Source organism: Schistocerca gregaria, chromosome 4 (genome assembly GCF_023897955.1).
Source record: "Schistocerca gregaria isolate iqSchGreg1 chromosome 4, iqSchGreg1.2, whole genome shotgun sequence".
NCBI classification, from domain to species: Eukaryota; Metazoa; Arthropoda; class Insecta; order Orthoptera; family Acrididae; genus Schistocerca; species Schistocerca gregaria.
The window spans coordinates 659,188,450-659,206,013 of NC_064923.1; the positions used below are offsets into that span (position 1 = coordinate 659,188,450).

General features: G+C 36.8%; 1 protein-coding gene across 5 annotated transcripts in view; it reads right to left on the minus strand.

The window, feature by feature from the left end:
• Positions 1 to 15,167, minus strand: part of LOC126266807 (RNA-binding protein 12-like) — a 107,167-nt gene extending 92,000 nt beyond the window's left edge. For 2 of the 5 annotated variants that reach the window (XM_049971354.1, XM_049971351.1), the window contains exons 1-3: positions 14,978 to 15,155; positions 14,642 to 14,813; positions 12,620 to 12,819 (exon numbers count right to left, since the gene is read on the minus strand). The gene's annotated coding sequence lies outside the window, so the exon portion shown is untranslated. Of the gene's footprint in view, positions 1 to 12,619; positions 12,820 to 14,641; positions 14,814 to 14,977 lie in introns of all 5 variants that reach the window. The other 3 variants (XR_007548928.1, XM_049971352.1, XM_049971353.1) reach the window with 3 other exon arrangements.
• Positions 15,168 to 17,564: the final 2,397 nt, after the last annotated feature.

The window sequence follows — 17,564 nt, forward strand, 5'->3', positions numbered from 1 at the left end:
TGAAGAGTATTGGACATGGACTGGTGCCTCATAAGCTGCCATAACTGTCAATGTGAGAACGTAAACCCATTTAAAGCCATCACGAGTCAATCTGTAATCGAAAACTCGTATGTTCAAAATTTCTAGGGGAGCTGGAGCCTGATAACTACTCTGGCAAGATTATATACTATACATGGTTTAACTCTTATCCCACTTACACCAAATAGGTTTCAAAGAATCTCTCTCAATGTCAGAAGAATGTAGGATATAGAAAGCAATTGCCATTTTGCTGTAGTTCGGAGCACAGCAAAACTTCTTTCCTAAAGTCTATAAAATCATCCCCCCCCCCCCCCCCCGAAACATGCACTGGGTCATACTATTTCATATAGGTATCTAACCACAGGAAGCTTTTTTTTTTTATTTTATACAGGACAGTATCATTTGTGTACAAAATTTAGTGTTTTATCAGTTACCACTAATCTCTCTCAAGCTCAATTGAAATTTTTATTTCCTTCTTTTCCAGCTACTTTGTGTCCTCTCATTTATTTGTTATGCATCATGTATGTATCCGGACATTGTAAAATAACATTAAATTTTAGACTCTTTCTACTGAGATATTTCTATAAAGCTGCTCAGAAGTTTGGTTCAATATGCCAAAAAAAGTAAACACTGAGAAAATCACGTAATATTACACACTGAATAAATAACATATCTAGCCGCAGTTAATACCACATTCTGCCTCTAAACAAATGTTCATTTTTACAAGGAAGCAAATATTTAATAGCAAAGATTTCTTTTTAATAAAAGTGGCCATCTAGCAAGGGTGCATCATTATTTTCATATTTTCAACACAAGGTAAAGAAAGTGAACTGAAATTTTGCAACTTTTCTTTCAATATCTCCGTAACTCTTAAAATTACAATGAATTCATTGTTGCAGCATTTATGAACAGACATGGAAGTCTGAATGTCTATTTTCAAAATCATTACATAAACTCTATCGCACATTTCCAGAATTTTTAACTCGTCAGCAGTTAAAACTGTACGCAGTACTGCAACTCCAACCTGGGTTCAAGCCCCAGTCAAGCACAGTTTTAACCTGCCAGGAAATCCACCTGCACCTTCTTCAACAATGAATTCATTTTACATTATTCTTCACCTCAGGGAAGGTAGATAAATTTTGTTTAGCTCTTGTTTTAACTTCAAAAAATCGTTCTTATAGTATAGTGCTCAAGTTTTTATCTATTTTTAACACAAGCTTTGAGATTCGATAATCATCGTATCAATCTCACCACATTATTTCAATGTTGTGAAATTTACAGCAGAAAAGCGCACACTACATACCACTCCATTAAATCCTGCCTACACAATATTTCATATTTTCTGCAGACGTATGAGGTTACTTCACCAGCAGAAGAATAAAAGGAAGAGAATTTCTGAAAATACACGAGACTACTTGATGTCTACCATTGTGTACATGCAACATGATAATCTTCCCCAATGTAACTTCACAACTTGTATTACAATAATAATTGTAAACTAAACATGTACATGATGTGTTCAAATTTGTATCCAATACAGAAATGGGGCATCAGTAACAAGAGTACCAGCCACTATAATCTGTTTAATGCTGTTTTTAATGTTAATGCAAATAAACTAATGTTTCAAATCACTGAGTGTTCTTTACATACAGTCCCAAATGTACATCCAATTAATAGCAAATATGTATATGTGTGTGTGTGTGTGTGTGTGTGTGTGTGTGTGTGTGTGTGTGTGTGTGTGTGTGTGTGTGTGTGTGTGTGTGTCACGCTGTTATTTTCTTTTTTTTTTTCTTTTCTTTCCCCATCTATGTCACTCCATTCACTCTTTGTCAGCTCCCTTCCATCCACTACCTCATGCTGTCCATCCTTTGTCATTGCCCCATTCTCTCTCTCCCTCTCTCTTACTGTATGTCTGCATGTCTGTATTTTCCCCTACATTTTCCATCCTGTCTTCATTGTACACACACTAAAAGCCCTGTACTCCACCTCTGGATGAGGATTCACCAGAAAACTAGGAACATTCTCAGCTTTGTTTATGTTACTGTCAACAAATCAGCCACTCGACTAATCAGCAAAAATCACTCACAATAACTGAAATTACAGCCCCTAACTGTTCCATAGACTCCATGCAATGTCACATGGCTGATACCACAAACATGCTCTTCTGAAATATATAAACAATTGGCAGACCGTAAGAAATATTGCAAATCAAAAGTCAAACAGCAGAGGTTACTGAATACAGTGAGGGTTTTTTATGCTAATGAGCCCATATGCAAGACTGACATGGTAAACCATGATACAAGTATGTTGAGTGGTCAGCTATCTGCTGACTTGCTTCTGATTCTAGCAACTGTGGGGACCACAGATGAGCTGATTTATCACTTCCCCACTTCACATCAGCTGTTTAGCCACTGAAGTCAACTTGTCACACGCACCCCTCCATCTCAGCCACTCACATTACTTGTGTTGCAACTTGCACAAACACTACCTACGGACTAATCAGGAAACCACCAGGTCAAAGACTCTCTGAAAAGTCACATGGTCAACATTTCAGATTGAAATTGATGGTACATTATGTCTCCCCTGAGGTATCACAACATTTTTTCTGGTGTAGCATATGGTGATTCACCTTCAAATGTAATGTCGTTTAGTACTGCCCCTAATAAACACGTTGGCTGCTGCACATTTCATGATGGGTGTATAACCAAAAGGATATGCAAGGCACATGGGGTTGGACATAAGGCTGCTGTGGCAGTGGCTGTCACACAGAATCAGGGGTGTGGCTCTGCTGTGGCCACATAGCATCAGGGGTGTGGTTCTGCTGTGGCCACCACAGGCCACACAGCACTCATCATGTTAAGCCCGTCTAAATGCTAATTATTTTTATTTTCAAAATACTGGCTCATAGCTGTAATTTCACGTTATAGATTTTCTGGCAAAAAAAATCTCATCAAATTATGTTGAAATTGTGATGCTGGTTTCTCAGTGCCACTGTGCCAACTTCCATCCAATTAGACAACATAAAGCCAACGTGACATCACACAACTGTAATGTACCTTTCTTTCTGCATGGTATGGCATACGATACATGCAACCCACTTGCTAACGTAACGAGTATGATGAGCTACACTGCTTCCCTGAGCCAGAAATATGTTAACAAAACGTAGACGCAAAAATTTTGATTATCTTGAGTGAAGTGAATGCAGCACACATTTACAATTAACTTGGACATAAAAGTATTTCTGTTAGCCAGTTTTAAAGACCCATGTTGAGCACCTAACCTGTTGGTATTAATCATCTGACGCTACGTGTTATTAACCACGATTGATGAAGGCAATATCCCATAGGAAACTCCACAAACCAAGACAAAATAAACAACTTTTGAGAAAGTAATGTTCACATTGTTTTGAGGTACTTTTTTCACAAGATACCTTTTTATATTTAATATTTGTTTCTAATTTTTGTGTATGTGTTTTTGAAAAATGATAAAAAGTTGGTGTTATGAACAGTAAATTAAGTCTTTCGAATGTCTTAAGTCTGATCAACTGCAACAAGTTACACACTGTTGACTGGAACAGTGTAGCCACAACTCAGCACATCAAAAAGTTTCATAGTACAGAACCTTACATGAATTCAATATAATTGTAAACGGCAAACATAATTTGACTGCTGACCATGAGGCCTAATATGCAGACATGCATGTGAATCCATTACATACCAAGATGGCATGGATGATAGTTCTTGCAAAGTCACAATGATCTCGTGCAGCACTTACAGTTTATACATTTAAACCAATTATTTGTTACTGAAATTAAATTCTATTACTACAGATTAACCATGACAAGCAATATTTCACTCAAATTCTCCGTCTTCTCACTTTTTTTCCACCCATCCACCGGAAGAATGTGAAACAAAATTATGAGAAGGAATGTTCAAAACGATTTTCACACTTAAAGGTTTCGTCCAAGGGCCTTTGACACACACACACACACACACACACACACACACACACACACACACACACACAACTCTCACTCGACTGCTGCAGTCTCAGGCAACTCAAATCACACTGTCAGTTGTGTGGGTTTTGACAAAGGCCATTGGCCAAAAGATTTAAGTGTGAAAATCTTTTTGTCGTGCCTATCTGCAACTCAGCATCTCCGCTATATGGTGAGTAGCAAATCTTTTGTAACATTCCATCCTAGATTTTCCATTGTTTGAAAAGAAGGTGAAAGTTACATTCACAGAACTGTGAAATGTACAAAGACATCATCCTCCCTAGCGAGACATGGTAAAGTATTACAAAAGCAGGGCTGGTCAAACCCAACCATTCACACCGTGTTGAGTAATTGAACAAAATTTTAAATGTTATAAGCAAGAGCACTTGAGCGGGTGATCTGATATTGCAAATTCTTTCTGCTAACAAAAACATCATGTGCTACATGAACATTTCATAGACCTTACATCATCTTACGAAAGGCACTCGTAAGTAAGTACATTCACGCTGTCAGTAAATCTGGTTCGCTGACCACATAAATACGAGTATACTTCGTATTGTGACGCCAATATTTGTGCAGTGTGTGTGTGTGTGTGTGTGTGTGTGTGTGTGTGTGTGTGTGTGTGTGAGAGAGAGAGAGAGAGAGAGAGAGAGAGAGAGAGAGAGAGAGAGAGAGAGAGTTATGGGAAGTTTAATCATCTGCTTTCTCTAAAACATTTTATAGTTTGTTAAACTGAAAGACAATCTTTGCATTTATTTATCACGCCTGCATTGCAATTTTAAGTAATTTTTTTGTTGTTATCCCTAGTTCAATTATTTATCCTGTTTTGGTATTTAAAAACAATGACCTGAAACTTAAGTGTTCAGCAAGAGTGGCAAATTTTACAAGTTCTCTTTTGGTATGTTTCCTTTAACAATATCCTCTTGTTGCTACCCTGGATGTTTATCATCACTTCAAAAATTGAAAGCAATGCTTTCATTATTGAGTATTCACAATTGGTCTTGTGATAAAGATCTAATGTCATTCAAATGACATTTAACAAAGTGAAGTTCCTTGAAAATTTCTTACACCAGAGTATGTTTAATACCACCACATTCACTACAAGTGTTAATATGCTCACAAACACCAGTAGTGTCAAATACCTGAAACAGAATTCTTTTCAAATGATTAAAATCCATTCTTCATTAAACTAAACACCCGCAAATCGCGCACTTGCAATTTGTTCAAAGTCAAGCTATTTGAGTTTAGGCATTACAACTCTACCAGCTCATCCACCATACATAATCAGTGCACCAATACTGAGTATTTTTGTGTTTTAGTACTTGCTATGTCCCATAATACATTAAGGAGCAGGACCAACTCATTACTTACTTGATGGATGGCTAAACAACAAATAGTCCTGAGTATACACAAGAACCTCATTTATCCAGCCCTCATTAATACCAATTCATTTTTGTCTGTTATGGTATGTTTTGATATGGTATATGTATAGTTATTTTGGCACCACAGGTAGTGTAGATATTGCTGGTCCCATGCTTCCAGCTCCCTCTTATAGTATGGCTCTTTAACAAATGATTGATCAGTGTTGAAGAACATCAAACCAGCATACAAAAGACAGGTACTATCTGAAAGACAGATATTGAGTAAAAAAAAATTGGGAGACTTTGGTGTGATTTCTAAATTGATAGTAGTAAATAACAAAAAGCTGTGATTTTTGTGGTTGCACTGTGATTTGCTTTTTTGCAGTTGCACCTTCTTGTGATCAAGTTACAGAGCTATAAATTCGTAAGTCACAAAAAAACAGTATGGTCTGCTGTTTGTGAAGTTCTCAACACCTCCAAATCCCTTGAATATCAGCATACAAGCCTGGTAGTTTGGATATAAATGCCAGTGACTTACATGTCTGGCTGTAGAATGACACTGATGATACATGTCTGGCTGTAGAATGACACTGATGATGGCTAGCGCATGATGACTGATGTTGAAATTCATACTGCCACCAGTCTTACTACAGAAAACAACAGTGCAGCAAATCTGACAACAAAAGTGCTCTTCAGGGGAAGAAACAATGTCTCTTGTGCGGGCAATAACACAGCTGTGAAAACTTAAGGTTTGCTTAGAAAGTCAGCGAGAACCAACTCCAGCTAATGAAACACTGATGCAATAGTGTGTTCTCAAATGCTACACAAGTTTGAAACAAAAGGAACTTACATACTATTTCAATAAATAAATTTGAGTAGACTGCAATACTATAGAGTGCCTCAAAGATTTCTTGTCAGTGCCAAAATAAGAGGTTTGTATACTGTTGTTCATATTATAGTTATCCCACTTAGAAGAATATTTCTGTATTATCTGGATATTTGGTAATCCGGATTACATCTGGTCCCAAATTCAGGATAAACAAGGCTCTTGTTTACTTGTAACTAGTCAGCATCCATTACATGTTCCACCCGATATGTATGTGGTGGGGCACGATTAGAGTTTCATTCAGGAAGGTAATTTTTCCTCCATGGAGAAGGGGCAGGGGATTATATCCCCCGGCCAGTCCATATTAAGGTGTCTTGCCAAGCTCACTGTAATATAGGTCTTGCTTCAAGTGGCCAACATCAGAGTTTGCATAGCACAGTATTTCTGATGTTGACAATGTCTCCAATTTCTAATTTGATGAAATAAACTGCAAACTAATTACAGCTAAGTGGTTATCCTGACCAATGCCACTGTTTTTTTAACTGACATTTGAAATAATTTACAAATAAAAATATACAGTAGCAGTTGCACCACGAACAGTTCCTATGGCTATTTCGGAACCTTGAAAAGTGTAATTTTTCCACTGTGTAAGTAACTGCTTTTCCTCCTCCAATGAAGAGATTTTGCTAAACACATTAAGACTAAATATTTGCAATTTTTGAACAATTCAGCAAACACAGCATTTGAAACAGTCGCCATGCAATGTGCGATATATTAACTTTCACCTTTTCCATTAACATGCTAAACACAACACTCCTAATGCAATGGTAATTGGATGACATCACAGAATAAATAAAACTGTCAAATGCATTTCAATCCAACTACAAGTACCTCTTTATAAGCACCCCATTTACTTCCTCAAAAGAATTTCTACTGCAGGTCCTCCCATAGGCTTCCCTTATTAGTGAATAATAGCCCTTTCCTCTAATCAGCATGCTTTAAGTTTCAAAAAGCTTTGATGTTCTCCCCATCCTTACTCCATATAAATATAACAGCATTCTCATCCAATTAACGCATGGCCTATACACACTTCGAAGATAAAAATCATTTTAAAAAATTCCTCAAATTCTGCCTTTTAACCGACATTAGCAGCCAAAAACAATGACACTCATGTTTCATAGAAGCTAATGATTTATTAGCTTCTATGAACACCTGAATATGGCCTATCTGATGTGAAAGAACTATCCAACCCGTGTTAAATACTAACTGAGAATGCAATTAGCCTTTTAACACTATGTGCAGTATGCTTTAATTTACCGTTCACTGAGTAATGTTTGTTCAGGATTTCCAACTCACCTCAACACATGAATGTATAAAAACGAGCATAACCTAACATATATTTCAATACAACAAATTACTTTGTTTTAAAAACAATGATTCAGTAGTATACACTGAGCAATCAGAACTACCACTGCAGGAGTGTTACTAACAGTAATATTATGTACAGAAATGGTGTCAATTATATATAAAAATATCTTCTTATCCTGTCACAATCAAACAATTTTGTTTTAATATGAACCACAGTAATTGAAAATTCTCCCAAGATGAAAGCAAAGAATTTTGCTCAATATACTTGTTCAACCATTTTTTCACGTAAAGCATAATTCCGATAGACTGCGATTCATAACTGGAACTGCAAAGTAAGTCACAAACGGTGACAAAAATAGTTCTGAAAAACTCGCATTCTAAATGTCTGGGTCAAGGGTAATGTTCGATGCGAGTCTTCGGCTTTACTGGTGACATAATGTTAATGGATGCTGTCACATCACCTTCTGGTGCATATTATCAGTTTTGTTGCTAGTTAGCAAAACTAACTAATAAGGGGTGTGGAAGAAGAAACTGGTTGTGGTGACAGACTAATCTGTAGCTCCATCTGTTCCAAAAGAAATTATAAATAAAACAGTGCTTGCCACCTGTCTCCTACGTCACTGATCGAAGCCGATGACTCAGATCTAACATTCCCCAGTATGCATGTAATCATCACTTGATTGTTTATGCTGAAGTGTGAATGACCCAGGAACAGCACCACTCAAAGCATGTGTTACCAACATGTCAAAAATTTTAAAATTAATGCAGTTCTCAACAGTAATACTCAACATTTTTACGACATGGTAGTGACATATGCTTTATATCTGTATATTCTCCACGTGTAGAGTGTTACATGCTATGCTATTTATGTCATAGGATAATACTCTTATTTGAAGCCAGCCAGTTAAATTGGGAAACAGCAAATAAGTCGATGATTAGTGTTCCTTCTTCTGAGAACTCTTCATGATGCAGCTGAGTGTTTCATAATGTGAATCCGGATTGCAGCTGTAGATTTCTCAGGTGGTACAACCCTCCTCAGCTTCACGTTAGTTGAATAATTCAGAATAGCAGGCACTTTTACTTAGTTTTGCTAGCTCCTACACACTGCAAGGTAACTTACATTCACTGTTTTGATAAATATCCATGTTTATCAGAAGTAAAAAGGGAAGAACATATTTTAAAATCTCATGTGATGTCAATGTACATGTTTACTATCAGATGAAATCCTGAGTAAAAGAATCATAACTAAGCACCAATTTGTGCAAAAGTCAGATTTATGCACAAGTGTCATTTCTTGTTCTAACAGTGCAGCCTATATATGTGTGGCTGTCTCTTATTTGTAAAGAGTTTCATTTGGAGTGAAATCATCTGAAAATGAGGATTACTTAAGACATGAACAAAAGCCACACTGCTGATCGTGATTTATCATCAGTGAAGCACATACAAAGGATGAAAGTTCTCAGCGACATTCTTACAATTCATTCATTTATTTAAAAACTGGATATAAAATTATGGCTGGCATAACTGTCCTACATGGTGACACAGTGTTACATTTGACTGGTTACCTTCTGCACAGTATCTTCATTCGCTCTAATGATCCAGCATAGTAATTCCCGAACAATGTTCAAGCACAATACCTATGCTCATATTCGAGTTGCCATAGTGTGCAAATCTATCTACAGAACAATTTTCAGCAATGTTATTAAATGCTACTACTTTTGATGTGAAATGCAGAACTACTGAGTATGCAGCAATTGATATAATGTTTAATATAAGTTATGATATCTGAGTGCATCATTACTGTGTTGATAGTTTTTTTTTCTTTTTTCCTTGTAAGAATGTATGGCACTTCTTAAGCTCTTCCACAAATGGTACAGTCAAGAGCATGTTTGCATTACACCTATAATACCAAATTTGGTTAATATATGAGTATCATAATAATGAAACAATGCAATCAAATAAAAAAAATTGGCCCACCAGTTTTTCACAAAGACTGCTCATGCAAGTGTGCATACTTCTGGATAACCTACACAGTGCCCAACTGGAGATGAACATTTCACCAATCATAGCTATTGTGATAAAGTGTTGGGAACATGCAAGAGATGTAATAAACATTCACACAACTCGTATAATTTAAACAACCTGACTTTATTACCTAAAAGTGTCCCATTTACTGCAGCTAATTGTGGAACTCTAGTATGGACAGTTATGCTTCAATATGTGTGCCCTGTCTACCTATTACATAACAGGAAATAATAAACTTGAGTTCATGTACTGCAACTTATGGCAACAGAAACGGGCCACAAAAATAAACAAAAACAGTAACCACAATTCCTCTGTTCTCCCTTCATAGTAGGTAGCAATCATTTATGTTAACACCTACTAATAGCAACATTAATAATTCAATTTAATTAATGCAGCACTATCAAAAAATGACAAAGTGCGATAAAGAAACAGTATATCAATCTGAAACACACACCATTCACCCAAACATAGGCAGGGGTTAAACTGAAGATATTTAATACTGATGAGGCAATACAGCCACAACCACTCTACTATAAATTAACAGAATGTAGAACCATGGTATAACAGAATTGGGTAACCCTGGTGCTGTTTGTGAGAACAATATTGGTAGAATTCGTGAGAGTTATTTTGATGTCAGCAGGCACAGGCGATTCATTTTCAGAATTATTAGTGCAGTATGTTCATAATTTGAAATTTAATTTTATATTTCATTTTTGTTAGCTATGGAAATGACAAAGTTCACAAGTTGCTCACTGCACATCGCTATGGAGGACACTATTTGTTTAATTGCTGGGTGTGTGAAGCATTATGTTTGTGGAGAATGTACCAGATTGACCACACCTGCTGCACCTCGGACAATGGCCCAGTATCTGTGGTACTGTTGACAGGGCAATGTAGTGCCTACCACGCAGATCATATCCTGGTTTGACAAGTTTACGCTGGCCATTTGAGAGAGCATGTTGACATTTTTGCTATCACTAGATTAGTGTCTGCCAACTTGAGTTGGTAAAGATGTTTTTTTATGGTTTCATTCTACTGTGCTAATATGTCTTTCTTTTATATCAAAGTTCATATTAATGATTTTTTATTTATTTTTATTGGTTGTGTTCTTCGTTGTTGGTAATTATGTTGGATTGTGATTGCAAATTTCTTCGAGTTTTACCTACCTTGGCGAGGTTAGGTTTTCGATATTACATGGATGAGTTTTGGCTTTGTGATACCGCGAATCTTGTTTGAGTTGCATAGGTGAAGTGAAATTTCCCGTATCAGTTTTTTCAGTGGTTTTCTTCATTACTGTGGATGTTGTTTGATTGGCTTTTGCATTGTAGTTTCTTTTGGTAAACTTTAATTATGAAGACTGTCATATTTAGCTTACCATTGACCAAAAAAGCCCTAATTCCTGTGGTTGTCATTTTATTTCTGTATTTGTCATAGCTGTGTGTCAACATGTGTAGCGAGCGACATTTTGTATAAGCTTGATATGGGGGCTGGGTCTGCCACGCAGATTGCATGCTTCAAAGTTCTGCGCAGTCATTTAGATACCACTCTTAGTTCCAACTGTTTTGACAAGTAATCAATAAACTGATCTATTTCCTCTAAAATAAGAAGCATTTAACAGTAAGACTGAACAATAATAACGATTTACAGTTCAACACAACACTGAACAGCTAGCAGGCATGTAAATCAGCACCAAACTTGGAATGCTGCAAACAGCAGCATTCAAATGGACTTTAATGTGCCCCAGAATGTTAACTACTATAGCTTGGTAGCTTGGAACACCTCAAAAGGATTACCATCTCATTCATCAAAGTACTGTGCAATAATACTGATTTGTCAACTCAGCTGGACAATGAAGAGTATTGACAATCAACTGAGGTGGGTGGGGTGGGGGGATGAAAATGTTATGAAACTGGGTAGCTGGGGAGAAAGAAAATGACCACGCAGAAATCCACACTCACCTTAAAGACAAGTGATGAGACAGACAGGCAAATAAAAGAATGAAAATTGTAGTAGCGCTTTTGATTTTCCTTCTTCTCTGCATCAAAATAATTTTTCCACACAAATTGCAAATGAGTGATGCTGTGATTTAACATTTTGCTGATTCAGTTTCCTGGTCAACACTTCACTGTGTTTTATGAGCAACATACGATCTCCAGACTTCCGTAACGTTTTTGAGTGAAATAATTACTGCCAATACTAGTGATCTTCGAAACTAGAACTGTTTAAAATTGTGGACGGCCCTTCCTTGGGAGTTATACCTTGCTTACAAAGAACTAACCCAAAAAGTGCAAGTATTACTGTAAAAGCATAAAATAGAGGGGAATGTTAAAATAACTTATTGTAATTCTAAGCTGAGAACATTAATAGTGTAATCCAAACCCCAATGAAGGAAAAAACCTGTTGTAAATCATGAAACTCTTATTAATTGGGCCGGCAGAGGTGACAATCCACGCAAATACCGACCGCACTTGTTCCAAAGCTGTATGCAAACCATACAGAACTTTCAAGTCCAGAAGGAAAGGAGGAAGCAAAGATTCTGACGTGTCCTTACTGTATCATTTGTCCTAAGAATAACATTACTACTGTATTGTTTATTTCCTTTACTCACTATGGTTCAAGTGTAAAAGAATTTTGCAGATACTTGCTCTGGTAACACAGTACATGGTCTGATGTTCTGTTACGTGCTATCTAGATTTGTATGATGGTTGTCATCTATTGTGCTATCATTTACTTCCATCATTTCCTTCTTGTAATACATTTAGAGCCTAAGTATGGCACTTTCTCTTTTTTGTCTAGAAATAGTAAGGGCCGTCCACATGCTGCACTTGTGAACAGTATACTGCATATGGTGACTGTGTCATGTCTCAAGAGGCAACCAATGGAAGGATTGTATAGGGTAGCCAAGGTATAAACCTATAAAGAATGTGAACGACTCTTGCACTGTCTAGATGGCCTTTCACTTTCTACATCTTTCGAATACTGACATTTTTGCAAATGATATCCATAGAGTCCTTCAGCACTTACTTGGTTTGTTGACATAGCTAGTAATTTTTCATCAACATGGAAATCTTGGTTGTGATGACAGATCTGTAGTACAGCCCACCGTCTCCTTTAGGTTGAAGGACGATATATTTCAACTGCTGCGAGCAATGGTTTTTATACACAAATATTGCTTGTTCGCAGTCTATCATTGCTTTATGCCACGATATTATAGGTATTTGTTCCTACAAACGATAGAATCAGCTGCTGCTTCAACTTTACTACCCACCAGTGTGTGTAGGCAGTTGCTGCCAACATAAGCTCTTAGATGATGCACGTATAGCAAGGAACTTCAATATTTTTCTTTATCAAGTGTTAATATATGCTAGATAATTGTGGATCAAACTTTAATTCCCACTATTGGAATACTGATGAAATGTCAAAATAGTGACTTTCTACATTAGTTCTGAAGATTATGTATTCTTGCATTTTATTACTGGGTAGCATCCTTTACACAATTATTAATGTGTAAACTGACATATCATTACGTCTATTGCATTTAATTATAGACATCAATTCTATGTGCTTACATTTCATGTCAGATTTTCACTTTTAGAGCTATTGTTGTAAACGAAGTAAACAGCCCAGCAATCAGTGAATGTTGTAAATTATGTTAACTTATTCACATTTATTAAACAAATTCAAAATTGTCAATTTCACATCACAGATGCGCTGATGTTGCTACTATCATTTATATATATTCAGTCGCCAATTAGCTGTCACAATGGGAACTAAGCACAACAACAAAAAGTGCATATTAGAAAGAAGTTTTCTGCAATACACTAGCCACTACAAATTCTTACACCATCTATACTCAGTGAATCAATTACACTTCCACAAATTGATGCTTGATACACTTATGGAAACTTTGAAAAGGTGTAATTCTTCACCTAATCTTGGCTGCTGCCCATAAGCAATTGAAATGGCGCAGACAACCACTTTTGAGTTTGAATCACCATCTAACGTAACTGATGAAACTTATGAATTAGTAAATCTAGTATAAGAAGTTCCTTGATCTTCAAACCTTTTTAGACTACACTAAAAACAAAAAAGAATCACTGCTCGCAAAATAGAGCATGATATGTGAGAATGTCTATATGCCATGCTGTGATGAAAGTACATGAATAACAAAATTGTTACTTTCCACGTCAAAATGTTTGCTTAAACTTATCTTAAATCCTCTAAGAGAGTTCCTGGAAGAAGGGGGGGGGGGGGGGGGGGGGGGGGTTATCACTCAGAAAACTGCAAATGCATGGTGACATTTCCAAATAAATACTGCATCCTAGACTGACCAGAATAAACACACACAGAAAATCACAGGCCTCCTCCAGTCAGCATGTTAAGAATTTTATGCTCAAAAAGAAAAGTCATGAGACAGATTTATTCAAGTAGGAGTCACAATAGATGAAAATATAAGATGGCGATCTCATAAAAACAACCTCCCAAATGGTGAAATCTAATTCATGAAGATTGGGGGGGGGGGGGGGGGAGGCGGCTCACAAAAAGCTTCGTTTACCATCACTAAACCTGATTTATTTGCGAATGGTTTGGATTGTTCATCAAAAGAATAAGATGTTCGACTCTCCACGTATGTTATCATTACTGTCACAGAAATACTTAAATTGTACAACAGACGAGCTTAAATTGAAACCAACAAAAACCAAACAGTACTAAACGAATTAAAAATTTTCGAATTGCTTCCAACAAAGTCACTGCTCCAAGATTTGTTAGCTAACCAAATAATACACAATGTAGCCCAGTCCTGTATCACACTCGCTAAGTTACTCATTGCCGAAATTTGAAAAAGAAACGTCCAAAGATTACACAATTTCTCTAGAAACGTTCACAAGAAAACTATTTGTGTGACTATCACTTCTAAATCAAACAGTGTTTTGGCGATAGGATTACGCAGAAAATTCCGCTGTGAAGCGTTCGATACGAAAACAGGCACCCGTAATAACATTACGTCGGGGTTTCTGAAATTTTAACAATAAGTACAACCTTTACCTTTCTATTTGCGAGATATGAAAATTATCTTCTTTCTTGAACAATCACCTACAACGGTTCGCTGAATTACTCTCCAGTCTCTTTTTTTTTTATTACGATGTTCTACGGAGCATAGCTCTCGCAACGATGACTAACACCAGGGCGGTGCTAACGGCTTACACTCCTCCTATTGCTGCAGAACAAAAGGTGAGTCAACATGATACCATAATACTAACAATGTAAATCCTGCTTACTTATCACTATAAAACAAAAATATCATTTGAATTTCTCTCAAAAATTCCTTTCGCCCAACTCCCAAAACCTGCAATTTCATCTCAACCTAGTTCTACAACTTACCTACAACTAACCTAAAGCCAAAGCCACTGTCCCTCACGAAAAGAAATAAAAATTTAAATTCTGAACGAATACATCATATTTAATCACAATCTTCTCAACTTTCTAATTGCGTACTACTTTCCGTCCACAAAATGGCGACCAGGAGACCAAAGATTCCTTGAACATCTGTCGTCGACACTCTTCCACAGATGCCGCCACGGATATACCTATTCACACTTGGCGGAACGGAACGGAACGTCAAAACATTCCATCGATGCATGACCAATTACAACAACTTGGAAGAAAGTTTTGACGTTGACGTTGGTGTACGGAGTAATGACCACATAGCTAAGACCAGAAGTAAAAACTATTTTCACCGCTCTCATTCACGTTAACGCCAATTCACATTGGAAGCCACGTCACGTCGCGTCAAAATATCTACAATGCGTTTCCAATGGTGGCATTCACTCTGGCCGTCACGGACCTTTACGTCAATCCGCGTCAGGTGAAGGTTTAACGGACTGGAAGTTTTGACGGTGTTATCATCTGCTAATCTTGTAAGTTAAACTATATCCGCCGCGCTCAGTCATGTCGTAGTGGAGGATTTTGTGCTTCAGTGTATCCTTAAACTTTGTCGTATTATTGCACAATATTTTAGTGGTAAACAGAAAATTTTCCATTACGACTTGGATATTTTGAGTAGTCTTCTGTAAGCGGGGTCAAATATCTGAAGGCGAAAAATCACTTAGGCTCTACAATAACAGGACTGTTTATAAATAAGAGCATAAGTTGATGAAGCAATTTTCACTAAATAACGTTTTAAGTGATAAAGTTGGTTGTAATGATGGAGAAAAATAGAGTTGCTTACGACGGTATTAGTTACATAAACTAAATTCGTCAAGAAAAACAAGAAGTTTCCTTTTGGGATTAATAAACTTTATCGCTGTTTTTAGTTACTCAATTACATGATTTTCGCTAAACAGTCTTTTCTTGAATGAAAAAGTCACTGCTATTGATGGAGAAAAATTCAATTGCTTACGATATTATATGCTACATATTTAAAAAAATGTAATGGGTATAGTAAACAGGATATATACATTTCGTTATAGCTCAATAGTTACTTTCATGTTCTATGGATCATTTGCATGATTAATTGTAATGTCATGGAACAGGTCATTTTACATTCACATTGCAAATTAATTTGTAAATATAACAAAATGCTAACCATTTACAAGTTTTTAAATATATTTGTGTGAATTAGAAGTTCCTACCAAACCTTTTAAACATTATAGTAATAGAAATTCTTCTGCAGAATAGACAAAGTAATCAAGATGAAACTTTGTCAGTTTGTTTGCAGATTTTACTTTGATGTTTGTTAGACATTTGATATAACTGGGTAAGTGTTCAAAAATTTTAGTTACAGCATTGTACACCCCTTGGGTGTAACGACTGTCAATTTTCCTAGTGGTATTGCAATTATGTACATCCCCTATCCTTTTAAACTGCAGTGGATTATTTACAATAAACTTCATGAAGTCATAAATGAAGAGCTTATTTCAATAATGGTACAATTCTATTTTCGTTCATTCTGAGATACAGAATCCTAAAGTCAAATCAGCGCTGATACCAGAAATATTCAGGAATATATACTTGAATATTTCTGGTATCTCAACAGCAGATTTTTCAGCGCTCATTTAACTTTAGGACTCTATATCTCAGAATGAACAAAAATGGAGCTATACCTCTATTGAAATAAGCCCTTCAAATATACTGTGAAGAAATAGTGAAAATGCCTAACTCCTTAAACAGAGATCTACAGGATGATCGGGGGTGAGCACTACATGCTATTTTTGCAGCACATTTTTGAGCTATGAAGACTTTCTTTCTTAGAGATGAGTTACCTTAGAACACTATTGCATATGGCATTATTGAAAGGAAATATGTTAAATTACTGATTCATCTCTCTCTAAGATTTGCATTGAATCTTAGTGCGAACGTGGATGAATTTTGTTGTTGTACAAGTGATTTTTGCAGCTAAAGGAACTCATTGTGATGCAGAGATGTATTAGTATCACAGATTGTTAGCTTCACGTCAATATTTTATCAGCTAAGGCTGAAACGGTACAGTATTTGCAGCTCCATAAGCAGCAGGTTTCGCTGCTCTCTCGCACCAGGAAATACAAACGGAGGTGGCTCCACCACCAATTTTATTGCACGACGCGGCCGGCCCCGTGGACGGGTGGAAAGAAATGGGTCAGACTTCATAATAAGTACTTATATGTGTCGTGTATTATGCATTTCTTGCATGTGAATCTGCACATGAACTTTCCCAATTCTCCTCACACCTTTCTATAAAAAGTGCCCAAATATTAGTTGGGAAGTAGTTCTGTAGTATAATATTGCCAACCTTACTCCTGGGTAGGGGATCAGAGAGACAGCACAGGCAGGTAAAAGTCAAAGACGTTCCAGTGTCACAAGATTTGGGGTGGAGAGGTTGGTCACAGCCAAGTGGTTCGGCAATCCCCTCCACCAGGGCCCAGGAAGACCTCTGGGTGCCCACGATATTCTGGGAGGGTTACAGAAAACGGGTAAGTGAGCAGACATTCCC